At 45.8% G+C, this 19,196-nt stretch overlaps 1 pseudogene; it reads left to right on the forward strand.

Annotated features, from left to right (window-relative positions):
• Window positions 1–221: 221 nt before the first annotated feature.
• On the forward strand, window positions 222–956 carry LOC142008268 (serine/threonine-protein kinase N2 pseudogene; annotated as a pseudogene).
• The last annotated feature ends 18,240 nt before the right edge of the window (window positions 957–19,196 follow it).

The following is a 19,196-nucleotide window of genomic DNA, read 5'->3' on the forward strand; positions in this document are numbered from 1 at the left end:
ATAATACATTTGCCTGGATATGGAAGCCAGATGCTAGCCAAAGATAAACACTCGGTGCAGGCAAAGGAAACATCACAGTTTTCAGCAGGCAAGATGGAATGGTATTGTGTGCAGATTTTGTGTGTGTGCGTGCACATACTTTTTTTTTCCCTTAAGACTGATCGATGGTCTTAAAAAAGCAAATGAATATAATACTGAATGTAAAGCTAGTAGCAGAGAATATGATACAAATGTATTTAAAAGGCTTTTCAAAGGATCAAAAACATCTTGTTACACCTCAACAGATGCTCCAGGCCAACAAGACAAAAATAGAAGCCATAAGAATAAAGATTCTCCAGGCAGTCCAGACCAATTAAATGGCTTTTGATAATGCAAAACCATATGATAAACCCTCTTGATCTTCAAATGGAAGAACTGTGTCATCATTTTAGCATAGCGCACACAGTAGTATAAGGTGCAAGGAATGTGATAATATTGCTTGACTCTAGAAACTTTACTGGCAGAAAAGCACTTTCAGAAACCCAACCAAAATTTAATGAATCAACCCAGAATTTCAGCCTCAAAGTACAGATTAGAAAAAAGGTTGGACAAACTTCCTAAAAACCATTAAAAGAGGCCTTTCATTGAGCTCTTCACCAAACCTATGCCCACATCAAAGTATAATGTCAACACAACACACTATCTAAAACAGCAGCTTTTACAGATACTTAAAAGAAAGGCATGTGAGCTGCCAATTTATTCTGGAAAATATCCCTGGTTGATCAAAAGCCACGTCAATTACTTTACTTGGCTGCAGTCCAAGTGAAGCCAGTTCACCTTTTATGAGCAGAACAAACAAAAGCAAATGTGGTAGTAGTCATAAACTTTTGAAAATAGATGATTTGTACAATGAAGTCCATGCTGCAATGATGCTAGAGAACATGGTGGATGGTCACAGGATCAGAAATTTACACTGACAGTGCACAGGTCACATAAATTAAAAATTTCAAATGGACTATTCTGTCAAACATGTAGCACCTGGAATTGAAGAATGTTGCAAAAGATTCCACCTTACTGCAGTAATGATGTATTGCAATGGGGAGTTAATCAGTTTACTAAAGGTTACTTTGTAAGTATCTCCAACACTGATAATCATATCTGGGCACCCAAGGAATGTCAAAAAGGTTAAATCAGCTTTACAAGTTCTCCAGCTTTAAAATACAACCAATGGAAAGCAAAGACAGTAAAATAGTGACTGCTCACTGAAAGTCATCTTTGTATCTAGGATTTCACTTCCAATGCCATACATAATTATATAACCTTCAGACATCTTCCTCTCTTTAGAACTTTGGAGACTGTATCCTCCAAAATAATCAAAATGAGTTTTACCTATTAAATTTAAGCTTCTGACTCTTTCATGAGAGATTTTTCTTTTGACTGATGATGTTGGTATCTGTTTTGAATGTGCCAGATTCAATGTTGCCATGAAACTCTTGCAGGCCTGTATACAGGAATTTCTGTCGGAGATTGCTTTTTTGCTAAATGTGGACCACAATATTTTTAAATATAAAGGAGTTCAAAATAGTCATGGAATGAATGTGCATCAGAGAGGTTAATGAAAATTTTGAGTGGAAACAGTGTTTGGTAAAATATTTTTTTTTTATAATATACTCAAATTTTATACAGTAATAAAGGTTTTACAGAAATTGCCCTCTGGGATTTTGCTGCAATATCATAAGTGAAAAACAATATTCCAGAATACTCAAGTCTTCATCTTCAGAGTTTTTCAGTTACTAGTAATATTAAAATAGATTTTAGGAAACAGCAAACTTTTCTTCATGACAGCAAGTTCATGGCAGTGTCTAAGACATGGTCATAGTTAGATTTTTGTTGCTAGCAGACACAAGCATGCTGGGAAATGTAATCCCTTCCCTGCTCCAGGGCCAGTGCTCTAGGCAGGAAGCTGGCCAGGGAGCTACAACTCCAAGGGTAACACAGTGCAGCAGAAAAGAAAGGAGAGAAACTGGAGGTGGAGAGGGGAGTGAGCTCACACCCTTTGCACCTCCCACAGCATATGGGCAAGTCTTATTTCTCCCTAAGGCAATCAGGATCACTGTACCCTCACCTGAGGATCCGGAGGGATTGTTTGCAAGGGGGACAGCAATGGTAGACTCCTCTTAGGCAGCATTGTAAGTGTTGTCAGGACTGCATGAGAATGTCACTGAGAGAAGCGGAAATAGATAGTGTGGCATCTCCAATCATAATTTGGTCAGTGCTACCAATTTTAGGGTTTTACTGACTATCTGCAAATCCCCTAGTCTTGCTTGGGTTTACAGAATCTGGAAGGTCTATAGGCATTTTAGCAGAGGTTTCTGGACCAAGACCTTCACCTGCAGCTTCTGCCAATGAAGAAGGCCATAGGGTAAATTTGGCCTCCAACTACATTGGAGATACTTTAGGGAAAAATTCAACCCATCACTCTCAAGACTGAATTGTCAGTAGCACAGAAGTCCCAGGAACAAAGCTATACAAGCTCACTGATACTTTAATTGCCCAATAAAAATGCAAAATCTGCTCTGGTAAAAGTGAGTTACTGCTAAATACGTGCATATATCAGAAATCCCCTAATGATTCTATGATCAACATCAAATCACTGAATTTTGGATATTAAATTGTCTTCTTGCTTCCTTTGGCTTCTTTGAAAAAAAAAGCAAGATTTACACATTTTGTTGTCTTACTCCGTATAAACTTTCCTTATTAATCTGACTACTATCATTTTTTTTAATTACCAAGGCTTTTCTTTGTCAAACAAAGACCATAGACTCCTCAAAACAAACTCAGCACCCTTGTTTCTTGTATTTTATTATCTGAGTTTGGCCACAGGGCAGTTAAATTAAAGATGTATTTACATTTCACATTATTCCCCTCACTGTTTCTCAGCCACAGCTTGGCATATATTAAACACCTTCAACCAAATACACTAGAAGAGGAAAAAAAATCTAGCAGAGGTCAGAAGCTCTAAATAATATTTTTCTACAGAATTGCTATTTGGTATGAAATCCATAAGTTCCCATGCAACAGAGTGATGAATCACTCGCCTTTAATTCTTAGCTGGCCTAGACATGATTGCTTCCAAGGGACTCATAAAAATGATTATAAACAAGTAAAAGGTCCCTAAAGCTAATAAAAATAATAATCGTTTCACTCAATGTGGAGTTTAAATATATAATGCCACAAGCTGTGCTGTTGTGTGTGAGGTTATGCAACATTGCGATTTTGTTTTGTAGTCTACAAAGCAATGGGAAATTAATTCTAAGTCTCCAGATAAGATTATCACTTCATTAATATTTGCCCACTTTTGACTTGTTATCAAATATTAACACTCCACTACTTCACTTGAGCAAGTCTCAAAATCCACACTTTCTAATTATATTTGTTTACCAAGATCATCTATACATTTCTGTAAAGGAGCAAACGGGCAGTGAAATTGATTATAAAGGAAAATGAAGATAAGGCATTCAATCGGTCTTGGAAGCTATTTGCTCCAATAATGCTGTCAGACAAAGGATGCTATTTCTAATGCAGCCATTCCTATGTCCACCTGTTTCATCCATAAACACTGTGTCACCCCTTTTCAGGACACTGTTAATTTTTGTACAAAGTTTGCTTTGTGAGGTATCAGTGAAAATTCATAATTCACTAATTCTTATTTTCCTGGTAAAATATGTGTGCAAAGACAAATTCCAAGTTTAGGAAAAGCAAGCACAAATACTTTTCTCGGAGAAAAAAAGGTGAAATGACACCTCACTCAGCCAGGTGTCAGTGAAATCAAGTGGACCATCAAGTGGCATTCTTTAGCAGGAAAAGGGATGCAGTTGAAAAATTTGCATCTGGGCAAAGAAACACCTTCTCAGACCTTCTGTCACATGAAGCTCATCTGGCATAGGTACTGGAAGCAAGGCTGTGTGGGGAGCTGTTCTATACCTGGCTTAAAGTGATTTCCATTATGTAAAGAAATCACTGGTGAACTGAGAAGGGGCCCTGGCTGAAAAGATTCCTGCCACTGTTAAAGTGTGTGATGAGACAAATTTTTCCTTTGAATTAATATAGCTTGCTAAGTTAGGTATTGGATGCATTTTCCCTTTATTTACTTTTAACTATGTCTTTTGTGCCTCATTACTTGTAGTCACTTAAAAATCTCTCTGCAGTTAATAAACTTGTTTTATTGTTTTGTATAACTAACGTGTCTTTGAACTGGAGTGTTTGGGAAACATTTAGTATAACCAGGTTTTCCTCATAACAATCTAGTCGTTAAATGACTAACTTTATATGAACATGCACTGTCCAGGAGAGTTCCTGGCAGTACAAGATCTAGATTTCTGGGGGAAAGTCTGTGACTGGGAATTTGGTAAATCATGAGTGGCTAGCTGTAGTGCTAATACAATTGGCAGGGAGGACACACATGCTGGAGGTTGTGTGTGAGCAGACCAGGAGTGGTTGCTTTCATTAGCAAAGCAGTGTAAAATGCACCACAGCTTGGAGAATGGAAGGTACACAGGTGTTCACCAGTCCACATTGTACCCTGGGTAATGTGATAAACAGCCTCTATTTTCTCACCTGATGGCACAGGACTGATGGGAAGATCACCTTAACACTAAGGGTATTGTTTTACTACATTATCCCTAAGGAAGTTTATTAGAATACTGCTTATGACCTCTGAATTAATCTCTCTTTCCTATTTGTTGTCATCTGAACTTGAACATTTGGCTTCCAACTGTTCCATCTATCCTCTGTAGATGCAGGATTTCTGACACTAATGGTGATGAGTAGCAGGATTCTAGTGTCTCATTTACTTTGAATTTATAGGTATTTTTAATTTACATACAGCACCTGGATTTTTTTTGGGTTCTTAAAGGTTATATTAAATAAACTTATAATGGCTACATTGCTGCATCTGAGCACTGTGAGGTGAAGGGGTGGAGGGATAGTGGTTGAACCAGCTGGCTGGAAGCCTTTTGGCTGTACAGCTGCAAGACTGGTTTGACTAGTTCTCACCTCACTGCTCAAAGGTAGACCTAAAGATGCATCTATAGGTATTCTGTGAGAATCCACCTTGCTGGATACTGAGCTGCAGTGGCTAGGCCCAGAGCTGAATGCCAGTATGAGCTGAAATCACTGGGAGTTGATGCTGTGGAGAGCTGGAATCACAGGGTTTTGCCTACAGCAAAACCCACAAGAGAGCAGCGAGAGGCCAGCAGGAGCGACTGATGGCCCGCCGGTAGGAGAAGCAGTGGGCAGCTGGCAGGATCCACCGTCGGGCAGTTGGTGGGGTAGCTGGCTGGGGCAAGCACAACGCCGGACCAGCACAAAGGTAGCATTGCCTCAGGTTCAATGAGGGAATGCGTCAGGGTGAAGTGCCAGGTTGTGCAAGGACACAGTTGTAAGTGGGGCATTTAAAGGTGGGGTATAGTGAAAGTTTGGGTGTGTGCGTATCAGAGAGGTGGCCAAGTTAGTCTGTATCTTCAAAAACAACAAGAAGTCCTGTGGCACCTTATAGACTAACAGATATTTTGGAGCATAAGCTTCTGTGGGCAAAGACCCGCTTCATCAGTGTCGCGAGGAATTGGTAACCTCTCTGACCCGCTCTGGGCCGCCCGGCCAGCGCAACCGGATAACGAGGCTCCCCGCGGTATCTGTCCAGATCCTCGGAGACCCGCCCTCAAGGAGGGAGTGTGTTGCAGACCCACCCCACCCCCCACCAGTGAAAGAAACAGGGGTAGTGCACGTGGCCTCCACTTAGATCGCTCTTAGCCGCCCCTGGCAGGCAGTGGCCAGCACTGAGAATGAAGACTGAGTGGGCACTGATTAAAAGGTAAAACAAAGTAATAGTTTATTTAAAGGTATAAGAAAGAACAACTATTAATAAATAGAAACTATCCTATGTTAACTAAAAACCTTAAGGACTTACTATTATTACATGTTCCATGGCGGTAACCTGCGTTATGATCTTTATTGACCGGAAAGCAAGATAGTTAATTAGAGCGAGGTAAAGTCTGAGGAAAAAGGTAAGGGTATTTAAGCCTTTATGGCTGCCTCCGTAGAGGTGCGGGCAAGGATTGGTAATCCCTACCCGCCTATATATATATATATAGGCGGGTAGGGATTAGCAATCCAAATATATACATATATATATATATATATATATATATAGCTGATTGTCAGGGATTATATATATATATATATATATATATGTTCCTGCTTCTTCGGGACGAGGCAGGGGTGCTACTCCCCACCCACTGTCCCTGACCGGGTCGCTACTCCGGCCCAAACGGAAGAACCTTGGAGCCCCCACCAGATTCACTCTCAAGGCCAACCTACAGACTGGGATACTATTGCCCCGCAGCCTGTGCTTAAAGCTTTTAAGGATAGGTAAGGTGAAAGATAAGTTTGGGTATCGGGAGACAATGCCTTCACCATAATAACCCCGCCATACAGTGACAGGTTTAAACTTTAACTATTGAAACACCCTATGTTATTTACACTAATCACTATACTAACTAATTTAAACTATTAACTATAAAATATTAATTAAATGTACAGCTTTAAATTATTTAAGTATGGGTATTCAGGCCTGGCCCTAAAGTCGGGCCCCCGGGCACTGCCCTCCCCTTGGCCCAGAAGAGGGCATGGCAGGGGAATGACCCCTGCCCCCCTGTGAGGGGTCCCGGTACCCAAATGGTATATGTTCCTTTAAATGTGTGGTAAAACCCAATATTAGTAACGTGGCTCCAGGCTACACCACTGGCCTAGTGGGAATTTTATGTGTGTTGTCTAGTCCGGTAGAAGGAGTCATGTCCAGTGTAGCAAGCGTCGGTGTTGGGGAGCGCTGGTGATGTCACGTGATCGCGGGCCCCTGGTTACGCTGCCAGGTACGCAGTACCCCCACCGGAGTGGGGGCCAGTTTGCCACCTGGCGGTTTGGCCGAGGGACCTGCTTGCTGCTCCTCAATGCAATGCGATGCTTGGGACCGGTGTGGCGCTGGTTCGCTGGCGCCTCTTCTGCGCCAGTCAGGCCACACAGGTAGGCCAGGCGCTTCAGTGATTTTAGTCAGCTCTTGGCAAGCGCCGCCAGGTATGGCGAGTGCTGCTGTGATTTTAGCTCTCTCTTCGGCTAGCACCTGACCTCAGGGCTCATCGGACGCAGTAAAACTGCCATGCTTCCATGTACAGGATAAAGGAGGCTAGTCCGAGTCCCCCAGAGCCACAGAATGGGCTGCAAGCCCTGAATTTATAGTGTCAGCTCATACGTAATTCATTAGTTAATTATAATATGAAAATTCCATGCACCTGTTTTCAATCAGGTCCTCTGTGTCACTGAAGGTGCTGGAAAAGCTTACCTGGGGCCAATCAGAGGCTTGGAATTTAAACCCCTGATCATGAATAATTCATGAGTTCAGGTTACCGGGGAGACCAACTGACTCAGAGTGACCGTTGAGGGGGCTGCTAAATGGCAGCCTATGAGACTTTGGATTTTTCATGTGCCTGCATTGATGTTTTACAGCCAGAGGCTTGTTTTCCCTGGCCCACGGGGACAATTATGCCCAAGGGATGAAAAATCCCTGACAATCAGCTGCATGGGGAGGGGTTCAGTGGAGGATTTAAAGAGGGGGTCTCAGTAAAGGGGAGGGCCAGTGCTGACAAGGTCTATTCAGGCAAGGTGGATATGGCCCGTTATTGGCAATTAATGTGGAGTTGTGAACATCAAGATAGGAGAAAACAAGTCATTGCAGTCAGGAGGAATGTGGCCCATTTTCAAATGCTGATGTGGAGTGTGAATATCAAGAGCGGAGCAACTGCTTTTGTAAAGGTCCAGCCTCTCCCAGTCTCTGTTCAGTCCTTGGTTGATGGAGTCAAATTTGTGGATTGCCTGTTTACAGTACTGGACTGGTGAGCCTGAGAGGCAAAGGACACTGCTCAATCCATTTGAGCTGTGACAGTCACTTGAGGGTTGGTTATGAACTCTGCATGTGGTATTTTCCCAAGCTTATGCCACATGACTTTTCTGCCTCTTTCATTAGAAGTTTCTTTCCTACACTCAGACTCTTGCAAGTGGGGAAGCATTGCCTCACCGAGGCACCCGGGGTGTGTGAATTTCCCAGGCTACTGGTTGGGGGCTTGAGATGGTTCTATGTGAGATGGATGAAAAGTTCCCTTAGATGTTGCACCTGGCCCTGGTTGCTGCTGACTCCTGGCAGAAGGGTGACATTTTGGGGGGTCATCCAGAATCATGGTTTAGAACCCATCACATGCACATGTTGAGTGATTTGCTAAGTGGGAAATGATTGTGTTTTGTATTTGAGGAAGTTACTGTTTGTATCATGGCTAATCCATCAGGTTTGTTGAGCCCTGGCTCAGAAGCCTCTAGCTTGGGGTGGCAGCCTTAGCTGATGACTGGGCAAAAGCCTTGGGGCAGATATTGGAAAAGTGTGTACTACTCCACGCTACAGCAAGCTTCTATTGTAAGCTAAGATTATTTCCTGGGGAAGGGAAGTTTGAACCCTGCCTAGAACACACCACTGAGATGCTAGAGCACTGGCCTGTACCAGACAGAGAAAAGTGAAGATGTTTAATAGAGAGTCTCAGGGGCCCAGTATTAGATGTGATTCTCACCTTGAAGCTCACTAAGCCTGATGCCAGTGTAAAGGACTGTCTAGAGGCCCTCACTCACACCTTTGAGGGCATAGAGAGCCCTGTAGACAGTTATTGTAACTTCCTTAATGCTAAGCAGCTTCAGGGAGAGGAGGTGTTGGCCTATATACACAGGCTGGAGAGACTGCTATAAAGAGCTGTCATTAGGGGAGCAGTTTCTGTGGAGTGGATGGTCCAGGCCAGACTGGCTCAAATTGTAAGAGGAATTCGGTATTACAGCCCGATTCTACTTTATCTCCGGTTAAGAGAATGACAAGAACACCCCCCAGGCTACTCCCAGCTGATTAAAGAGGTCAGAGGGGAGGAAACAAGGGAGGCTGCCAGTGAGCTTTGGGGGGCCCAGATGCCTAAGCCAGCCAGCACAGCACCCCAACAAACAGGCAATGTACTGATGGTGAACACCAGAGCAACCTTGTTCAACAAATTCAGGTCCTGACAGGACAAACGGCTGAATTGCAAAGCATCATTGACCAAGCTAGGATTTGCAGGGATGAGGAGCCTCAGGCTGTGGTGATGGAGAAGTCAGCATCTGGAGCCACCATCCCACCCAGGCGAAAGAGGAGGGGACAGTTCTTCTGCTACAGGTGTGGTCAAGATGGGCCCAGTGCTGCCAATTGCCTAAATAAGGAAAATCCCATCTTAGTTTATGGGAAGGTGAGGATTAGTTGGGAAAAAGTTGGGAAATGGCCACAGAGTTTGAGAAAGGAGCTGCCTGACACTTCAGAAACTGAAGGCTCCCCTGGAGGACACACTCACCGCAATCCCACAAGGACTGATACGGCCACGAGCGGAGGTCACTGTGAAGATAAAAGGGGTGGAATGTAGAGTCGTGCTTGATTCAGGATCTCAAGTGATATTATATTTCAGTCAACACTTCAGCAACAAAGTGGCACAAGTGAGTTTTTATTATCCAACAGTGATAGATAGTGCTTGATGTTTATAAAGTTCCAAAGCCATAGAGGTTGAGATTTCAGGCTACAGCTGGAAATGTACATGAGGCATTTCTTAGCTAATTATTTGTCAGTATATTAATAAATCACACTGATCCCTGCAAGGCTATCTAAATTTAGCAGGATCCTGAAATGCACTACATAATTAATAACATTAGATTGAATGGCTTAAAGGCAAGTGATTTCCTACTCTTATTCAAAGTAGAGTGCATTTATCATTGTTGACCAGGAATGGAATCACTACAATGGCTATTGTTCAGGCATTTATATAAGAGTCTTTGCCATTTACACTGGCATGGGATCCTTTAGCTTGGGTGTAGGAAATAACATATAAAATATCTGAGGCTAGATTTTCAGTGTCAGTCACATAGGGCTTGTCTATGCTACCTCCCTACTTTGAAGAGAGAGTGGTAAGTAGGGTGTTGGGAGAGTACTAGTGAAGTGCTGCGGTACATATGCAGCATTCATTAAGCAAATTCCCCCCAGCGGCCACTCCAAAGTGTTAAACTTCGAAGTACTGGCTCACTCCTAGCCGCGGCTCACCCGCTGGTACTTCGAAGTGCCCGGGACACAAAATGTTGAGAAGTAAAGGGACTTGAAGTACCCCAGGCACTTCAAAGTACCAGCAGGTGAGCCACGGCTACACGCAAACCGGCACTTCAAAGTTTAACCCTTTGGAGTTGCTATGAGGTGAGAATTTTCTTAATGAAGTGCTGCATATGGAATGCAGCCCCAATAATAATAAATAATAATAATAAAGCCCCAACATCCTACTTCCTCCCTTCGAAGTAGGGAGGTAGTGTAGATAAGCCCATACAGTTGTGTACATATGCATATATGTATTTCTGCATCACTGCATCATCATCTTATGCATACAACTCTGTGTGTGTGTGTGTGTGTGAGTATGCATATATACATCAGGAGGAGATGCAGAAATACAGTTTCTAACCACCATTAATGACTGATTCTTGCAGCTACTCCTGGAACCCATAAAGAGAGAGGCAAATTTTGATTTAGTCCTCAGTGGAACACAGGATCTGGTACAAGATCTGAATATAACTGAACTGCTCAATCATAGAGACTGTAGTGTCATTAAATGTTGCTGTGATCATGGATAGTTCTCTGAAAATATTTTCTCAGGGTACAGCAATAGTCCAACAGAACATGAGAAACACTTAGGATAGGGATTGATAATGAGACAAAATATCGTAAAGTCCACTATATAAATCCATGCTTTACTCACCGCTGGAGTATTGTGTGTAGATCTCAGTGCTTCATCTCCAAAAAAGATATATTAGAAGTCAAAATGTGACAGAGAAATGCAACAACAATTGTTAGGAACGTGGAACAACTTTGCTATAAAGAGAGACTAAAAGGCTGGGTCTGCTCAGCTTATAGAAGAGACAGTGAAGGCGGGATACAATAGGGTTCTATATAGTAATAAATAGCATTGAGAAAATGAATAGCGAAGTGTTGCTCACCGCTTCACATAACAGAAAAACATCAAGTAAGTCAATAAAATTAATAAGCAGAGGGTTTAAAACAGACATAAGGCAGCATTTCTTTAGACAATGCACTGTCCAACTGTGGAACTGATTTATTACTGGATACAAAAGATAGATGTGTGAATGGAAAATAAATTAGCTAGTGGCTATAAATCAGGGATGTTATCCGATCCCTACTCAGGTTGTCCCTAAATTTCCGAGTGCCAAAAGCTGGGACTAGGTGACAGGGGATGGATCCCTCAATAATTTCCTCATTCTGTTCATTCTCTCTGAAGTGTGTGACACTGGCCACTGTCAGAAGACAGGACATTGATAATTTAAGTCAGTGAAAGTTTTTTCTGTTTAAAGAATGTGTGATCAATCCTTAAGTGCTTAATTGGTGATAAGTGCAGGTAAATATGTCTGTACACTACAGATGAGCTCTTCATGCCCACTCAGGGTTAAGGCTGTGTAGGCAAACTCTTTTCAAGGGCTTCTGAACTTTTAAGCGCTTCTCTTCACAACCTTAGGATTCTTTTAATAGAGAACTAAATGTGTTCCATACCAAAAACTAACAACCAATCAAACAATTTGTTTTTAAAAAAGTACATCTCTAATATTGGACAGTTGGTTCCAATAATAGAAGTAACAAAATTGTGATAGAATGGGTAAATCTGCTTGAATATTAGGGAGGTAAAAATGACAGTGATAGTGATGATAGTGATAGTTCTACTGAAGATGTTTTCAAGGAAATTCAATGAGACTGGGAAGTGAAGAGAAGAGGAATGAAAAAATAGAGAGAAAGAAATTTGAGATAAGAGAAAAGGAGACACTTTTAATTATTTCAATTTAGGGTTTACTCAGTCTCTGTTCACATGATTTATAATCCTTCCAGAACCTCTGCTACAGCATTATAACCTGACAGCTCCTAGTTCCTTCTGACTTGTATGTGGAAAGCAAGTCTGTACGACCATCATATGATAGCTTGCCTTGTTAATTGGAATGAGGCTTAGAAATCAGGCCAATATGAACTAATAACTACAAACTATCAAAAATAGTAATTACTTTCCCTGTTCTGATTAAAACCTACAGGAAATTGAAAGAAGATGAAATGTCAACTTTATGTGGTGAGCACTGTTTTATGTTTAAAAAAGGTAGCAAAATTTTATGTTCAGATAAATTTAGACTCTTCATATTTCCCATTTCCCAATTTTCTTAAAGAATTCTTACAGTTTTTTGAAACTACATAATTTTATAAAGTTTATTTCCATATTTAGATTTCCTTTTGTGAGACAACTTTTTTTCCAATGGCTGAGAATTTTTAAACACAGTTCTATGTCCTCTTAATAGGTTAATTTGACATATCAGGGTGCTGAATTGGTAGATACAATCACTTGGGTTGCCATCCTAGTGGAAAGAACTAAGCCTGATTTTTTTTTTGCTTGCACTGATACAGCATTTCTACCCATGTACATCTATTGACTTTGTTAGTCTGCTTTCCATTTAAAGAATATTGTACATGGATTAGAATCAGGCCATGATCTACAAAAATTCAACTCTGATATTTCAGAGATTAAACTTGTCATCATCTTATAATATGACGACTGGTTAATTTAGGGTTTTCTTCAGTAGATCTCAAACAACTTCAGTCTTTTAAAGATTTATCCTCACAGCACTCCTGTGAGGTAGGGAAGCATTATTATCCCCACCTTACAGATGGGAAACTGAAGCACAGAAAGGCTAAATAACTTGCTAGCAGTTCCACAAGAAGTCTGTGGCAAAGAAGGGAACTTAACCCAAGCCTTGCAGTAATAAGACTAGTCATAAGAACATAAGAACATAAGAACGGCCATACTGGGTCAGACCAAAGGTCCATCAAGCCCAGCATCCCATCTGCCAACGGTGGCCAATGCCAGGTGCCCCAGAGAAGGAGAACAGAAGACAATGATCAAATGATTTATCTCCTGCCATCCATCTCCTGCCCTTGTTATGAAGGCTAGGGCACCATACTTTATCCCTGGCTAATAGCCATTTATGGACCTAACCTGCAAAAATTTATCAAGCTCTTTTTTAAACCCTAATAGAGTCCTGGCCTTCACAGCCTCCTCAGGCAAGGAGTTCCACAGGTTGACTGTGCGCTGTGTGAAGAAAAATTTCCTTTTATTAGTTTTGAACCTACTACCCATCAATTTCATTTGGTGTCCCCTAGTTCTTGTATTATGGGAAAAGGTAAATAATTTTTCTATATTCACTTTCTCCACACCATTCATGATTTTATATACCTCTATCATATCGCCCCTCAATCGCCTTTTTTCCAAACTGAAAAGTCCCAGTCTCTCTAGCCTCTCCCAATATGGGACCCTTTCCAAGCCCCTAATCATCTTAGTCGCCCTTTTCTGAACCTTTTCTAATGCCAATATATCTTTTTTGAGGTGAGGAGACCACATCTGCACGCAGTACTCGAGATGTGGGCGTACCATAGTTTTATATAGGGGAAGTATGATATCTTTTGTCTTATTATCGATCCCTTTTTTAATAATTCCTAACATCCTATTTGCCTTACTAACTGCCGCTGCACACTGCGTGGATGTCTTCAGAGAACTATCCACTATAACTCCAAGATCCCTTTCCTGATCTGTCGTAGCTAAATTTGACCCCATCATGTAGTACGTGTAATTTGGGTTATTTTTTCCAACATGCATTACCTTACACTTACCCACATTAAATTTCATTTGCCATTTTGCTGCCCAATCACTCAGTTTGCTGAGATCTTTTTGTAGTTCTTCACAATCCCTTTTGCTTTTGACTGTCCTGAACAACTTGGTGTCATCTGCAAACTTTGCCACCTCACTGCTTACCTCATTTTCTAGATCATTGATGAACAAGTTGAACAGGATTGGTCCCAGGACTGAGCCCTGGGGAACACCACTAGTTACCCCCCTCCATTGTGAAAATTTACCATTTATTCCAACCCTTTGTTTTCTGTCTTTTAACCAATTCCCGATCCATGAAAGGACCTTTCCTCCTATCCCATGACCACCTAATTTACATAGTCATTTAAACACTGGATCATCCTGCTAAGACCTACTAAATGCCACTGCATAAAAATGATAGATTGGTTCAGTATTTGGGGAATATGTAGAAATAGATACGTACCACTTTTTTCTGGAGGTGATACTCCACAAATCTCAAGAAATTAGTGGTTTTCTAATACTTTCAGAGGTGTGTCTATCAGGACCTGCATGAGGCTATTAATTAGTATTTGTAGAGGACAAGCTAAATTCCTTGATGTCCTTTCTGCTTTCTTGTTAGGAATCTGAGGTCAGATATTTTATAAATTCCCATTTATAGCCTGCAGAAAACAGAATGCTTCTTTTTATGCAATAATAAAGGGAGAGATTTAAAAATGAATCAGAACTAAAAAGTAGAACCGGGAGGTGAGAAAACTGGGTAAAGATAGGGAGAATAGATGAAGGAAGAAATAAAGGCTTACATATCAATAATAATCTAAGATTAATAGTCAGCAAATATTAGACCATGTTCCTGAAAAGCTAAGTGAGAAGGAAAATTTCCATTTCATGAGAAAATCCAATATTTCATCAGAAATAAGCCGCGTCTACACATGCCGACTACTTTGAAGTAGCCACGCCAACTTCGAAATAGTGCCCGCCATGTCTACAAGTGGCTATTTCGAAGTTGACATCGATGTAAGGTGGCAAGATGTCGCTATCCTCATGAGGAGATGGGAATAGTGCCCTACTTCGACGCTGAACATCGAAGTAGGGCACATGTAGCCGATCCGCGTCCCGCAACATCGAAATGTCGGGGTCTGCCATGGTGGACATCAGCTGATGGGTTGAGAGACGCTCTCTCCAGCCCCTGAACTCGATGGTTGCCGCGTGCAGCGGCCCCTTAAAGCTCCCCGCCCCGTGCCTTACTGTGCAGGAAGCTGAGAGAGCGAGCAGGCGGCAGGACAGCCACGTGGCCAGCCTGCATGCCTCCCTGCAGCCCCAAGACACCCCCCCGGCTGCGATGGCCTCCTGCCAGCCCCCGAAGCGCCCCCAGGGCACCCCCCCCAAGGAGAGCCAGGGCTCGCAGGCTGGCAGCCAGCCAGGGAAGAGGCAGCGAGGCCCCTCCTGGATGGAGGCCAAGCTCTGGGACCTGCTGGGGCTCTGGAGAGAGGAGGAGGTGCTCCAGGTAATGGGGAGCAAGAGGCAGAACGGGGATGTGTTCGCTCGACGGGCTGAGGGCCTGGCCACCCGGAGTCACCCTGCCCGCACACCTGACCATGTCAGGAGTAAGATGAAGGAGCTACGGCAGGGTTAAGCCCGGGTCCGGGATGCAGCCGGCCGATCTGGGGCTGCCCCCATCACTTGCCCCTTTTACAGGGAGCTCAGGGAAATCCTGGGCCCCCGGCACACCTCCTCCCCGCCGGCCACTCCTGACACCTCGGCCGAGGAGCCCCAGCAGGCCCCGGAGGCAGAGTCTGCCCTGGAGGCAAGCCCCGCACCCCAGGAGCACCCCCCAGGAGCCCACCCCTGGGAAGCCAGAGGAGGAGGAGGAGGAGGGGGAATCCTCCTCCAGTGACGGGGGGCTCCGGATCACTATCCCATCCTGGAGCTCCAGCAGGGCATCTGCCCACAGGGTGTCCCCCGACCGTGGGAGCAGACTGTCAGGTATGTACCCCCCCCGGTGCACACCCCCGGGGTTGAGGGGCAGGGGCAACAGACATGACCAGGCCCCTCCACATGCCCAGATGACCATGGCCCCAAGGACAGCAGTGGCACGTCCCTCAGAAAAGTGCATCAGCCCCTGCCCCCCCAGCATGACAGTGCCATGCCCCATCGCTGGGGATGGGGGGAGCGGAACCTAGGGTCCCCCGTGGGGGAGGGGGTGGGACACCCATTAGCAGCAGCAGCATCTCCCAGGGAAGGGGATGGGGAACCAGCAGCAGAGGGGTGGGGGGACAAGGGCCATGGCTCGGGTCCCACACTAACGGCTGTCTCCACTCTTCTTCCCCCCCCGTGTTCCACAGCTGTACCATCGGAGGGACCAGAGAGCACCGGCGAGGTGTCAGTGGTCCTGGAGAGCCCACCGGGGCCATCACTGCAGGCCAGCCCTTCGGCAGAGCACCGACCAGCCCCAGGGCGGGGACGATGGCAGACCCAGCACATCTGAGGACGGTGATGGACCCCCGCTGCTGGCGATCCTCCAGCGGCAGCTGGAGATCTTGGATCAACGCCTGCAGGTGGACGAGCAACGCCTCCATCTGCAGAAGTGGGCACTGGCCTGGTGCCAGGAGGCATGGGGGGCCTTTATGACCATGTGTGAGTGCATAGCGGACTAACTGGCCCCCCCATGCCGCGCCGGCCGCCGCTCTGCCCGCCCTGCCTGCTCCACCCGCCACTCTACCCACCATTCCACCGCCGTCTGCCACCAAGAGGACTTTGACTGAGGGGGATATGGGGCCTACTGACACCCGCCGGCCATATCTGCCCATCCGCCCGGCCCCCAGCCAGCCCCGGCCAGGGCTGAGGCCGAGGCGAGGGTCGCACCCGCCAACCCCCAGCGCTGGACATTAGGGGGTGCAGGGGCCAGGACGTGCCCCCTCCCTTTGTACATATCCCCTTTTAATTGTGTTGTAAATAGTTTGTATTAGACCCCTGTTATTTTATGATACCTGCCCCCCATGTAAATAGTTCTCCCCTTCCTTGTGTTCCGCTGTTTTTTGGTTATCATATAATATATAATATTTATATTTGTTGTAATAATATAATAATAAGAATTCAACATTTTGTGGTTTCACGAACAACAAGTCTATTTTTATTTGCAAGAAAAGTCGGGAGAGGTGTGCTCTTGGGTGCTCTGTGTTGTGGGCGTAGGGGCAGGGAGTCTTGTGGAGAATGGTGGGGGTGCAGTGGGGGGGTCCTGCCAGCATTCACCCCGCGGCCTGGTCGAAGTGGACCCTCGGGACCTCCCGGACCTGGATCCCTTTGGGGTCCACCTGGTGACTGGGGGCAGCGGGTGGCTGCACGTCAGCCCTGCCGGCCTCCACAGCCCAGCCTGAAAGAATGCCTCCCCCTTGCTCTCGACCAGGTTGTGGAGGGCGCTGCATGCGCCCACAATCTGGGGGATGGCGGTGGGGCCCTCATCAAGGCGGGTGAGGAGAAACCTCCAACGCCCTTTGAGGTGGCCAAATGTGCACTCAAACACCTGGCGCGTGTGGTTCAGGTGCGTGTTGAAGCGCTCCTGGCTGGCTGTGAGATGGCCCGTGTAAGGGTGCATGAGCCAGGGCCAGAGGGGGTATGCCGCGTCTGCGATGACGCAGAGGGGCATGGTGGTGTACCCCACAGGGATCTCCCGCTGGGGGATGTAGGTCCCCGCCTCCAGCCAGTGGCACAGGCCCGAATTCTGCAATACCCAGGTGTCGTGGGTGCTGCCAGACCACCCAACATAAATGTCCAAGAGGCGGCCCCGGCTGTCCACCAAGGCCTGGAGGACCACCGAATGGTAGCCCTTCCTGTTCAGGAGGCGTCCTCTGCTGTGCTCTGGAGCTTGGATGGGGATATGGGTCCCATCCAGAACCCTGAAGCAATTTGGGAAGTCCAGGGTGGCAAACCCCGCGATGGCAGCATCCGGGTCCCCAAGCCGCACGAGCCTGTGTAGGAACAGGGTGTTGATGGTGCAGACGACCTGGAGGGGAAGGACATGGGAGAGCACCAATGAGGGGTGTGCAGGTTGTGTCTGGCCCTTCCCTCCCAGGGCTCCCCTCCTCTCCCCTCCCCTCCCCACCCAGGGCTGCCTCCCCCTCCCCGTGGGTCCTCTTACCTCCATGAGGACAGCCCCGACGGTGGCCTTACTGACGCCAAACTGCTGGCCCATGGATCGGTAGCTGTCTGGAGTGGCCAGCTTCCAGACAGTGATGCCAACCCATTTCTCCATGCTGAGGGCACACCACATGGCGGTGTCCTGGTGCCTCAGTGCGGGGGTGAGCCACTCTCACAGCTCCAGAAATGTCTGCTGGCTCATACGAAAGTTCGGGAGCCAGAGGTCGTTGTCCCACTCACCGAGCACCAGGCATTCCCACCAGTCGGTGCTCGTGGGGTAGCTCCACAGCTGGTGGCGTGTGCAGCCCGGGGGGTGGGGGGGGCAGCAGGGTCCGGGGTTGCTTCCTCCTCCCCTGGGGGCAGCTCCTCTTCCACAAAGAAAAGGTGATCAGCTGCCTCCTGCATGGCATTGAAGAGGGCGAGCACTGCTCCTGCAGGGGCGGCTGGGTGGACCTCTGGCTGCTGCTGCTGCTGCTGCTGCTGCTGCTGCTGCTGCTGCTGCTGCTGCTGGGGGTCCATAACTGCTTCGCCGAGGTGTGCGTGCCTATGGCTCTGCAGACCAAGTGCTGTGCAGGCTGAGCGTGTCTGGGAGAGGCCCTTTAAGGGAGCGGCTAGCTGTTGCCCCGGAAGTGCTCGTCTGCCCTGTGACCCTGTCTGCAGCTGTTCCTGGCACCCTTATTTCGATGTGTGCCACTTTGGCGTGTAGACGCTCCCCCGCAGCTCCTACTTCGATGTGGTGCTGCCCAATGTCGACGTTGAACGTCGACAGCACCAGCCCTGGAGGACGTGTAGACGTTATTCATCAAAATAGCTTATTTCGTTGTCGCTACATCGAAATAAGCTATTTCGATGTAGCATTCACGTGTAGACGTAGCCATAGGGACAAAAGGGTAAAATATCAATTTATTTTTTCTACTGAAGTGAATCTTGTCAATATTTCCAAGTTAAGATACTTCATTTATATTTGAACTGACACAAATCTTTTTGAATCAGATGAACTTTAAAATGCGTATGCCTTTGTCAGTAAATTGCATCATGGGTGTTGTAGTTCAGAGGCTTCATGCCCCCAGTCTTCCAAATGGACCAGAGTTGCTAGGCAGATTACATCTCTTCTAACACAACTGCAGCTGAGCAAGCACCATGCTCCCTGTGCTACTCATAGAGGAGGCTTCATTGCATTGTAGAAGATTTAGTACAGTCAGAGAGCATGGTGCATGGAAGAGAATGGGGACATCAAGAATCCAACAT

Source organism: Carettochelys insculpta, chromosome 2 (assembly GCF_033958435.1).
Source record: "Carettochelys insculpta isolate YL-2023 chromosome 2, ASM3395843v1, whole genome shotgun sequence".
Classification (NCBI taxonomy): Eukaryota; Metazoa; Chordata; order Testudines; family Carettochelyidae; genus Carettochelys; species Carettochelys insculpta.